Below are 575 nucleotides of genomic sequence, written 5' to 3'. Positions count from 1 at the left end.
GTATCTTATTTTGAAGGAACTTCCTGTTTCATTTGTTTACTTCCGGCACTGGTTAGCCAAATATAAGCTAAATGTACTATGGTCTACAATTACAGTCCCGCCTAAACGATGTATTGATTTAAAAACTTAACGTTAGGAGGGCAGGACTACTGAACGAGGGAGCCAATGGACTTCAAGTAGACTTAAATCGGCCTCCCTCGTTGGTTCGGACTGGTATGCTCTGACGTCACGACGGAGGGAAATGGACTGAGCACAGGTGCCTTTAGCTCAGTTCACTCTGCACGTCGGAACTGTTTTGGACGCTTAAACTTCAGTTCTGTTAATCCAGCAAGCTTTTTCGCCTGATGAAGATTCATTTTAGAATCGAAACGTTGCGCAGAGCTTGCTTTATTTTGTATATAGTTTATTTTATTTTTGTAAAATAAAAGTGCAAATTTGCAACACTTGAACCTTATTTTTGAAGCCTAAGTTTAACTATTACCAGTCCTCTTTTTTCTAAAGTTCTTTTCTAAACCTTGTTTTTCTAAATACAACCTAAAAGGAAAAAAACATTTCTATTTTTAAAAAAAACCTTT

Source organism: Austrofundulus limnaeus, unplaced genomic scaffold (genome assembly GCF_001266775.1).
Source record: "Austrofundulus limnaeus strain Quisiro unplaced genomic scaffold, Austrofundulus_limnaeus-1.0 Scaffold2869, whole genome shotgun sequence".
NCBI lineage: Eukaryota > Metazoa > Chordata > Actinopteri > Cyprinodontiformes > Rivulidae > Austrofundulus > Austrofundulus limnaeus.
Note: the sequence above shows the minus strand (reverse complement) of the source record.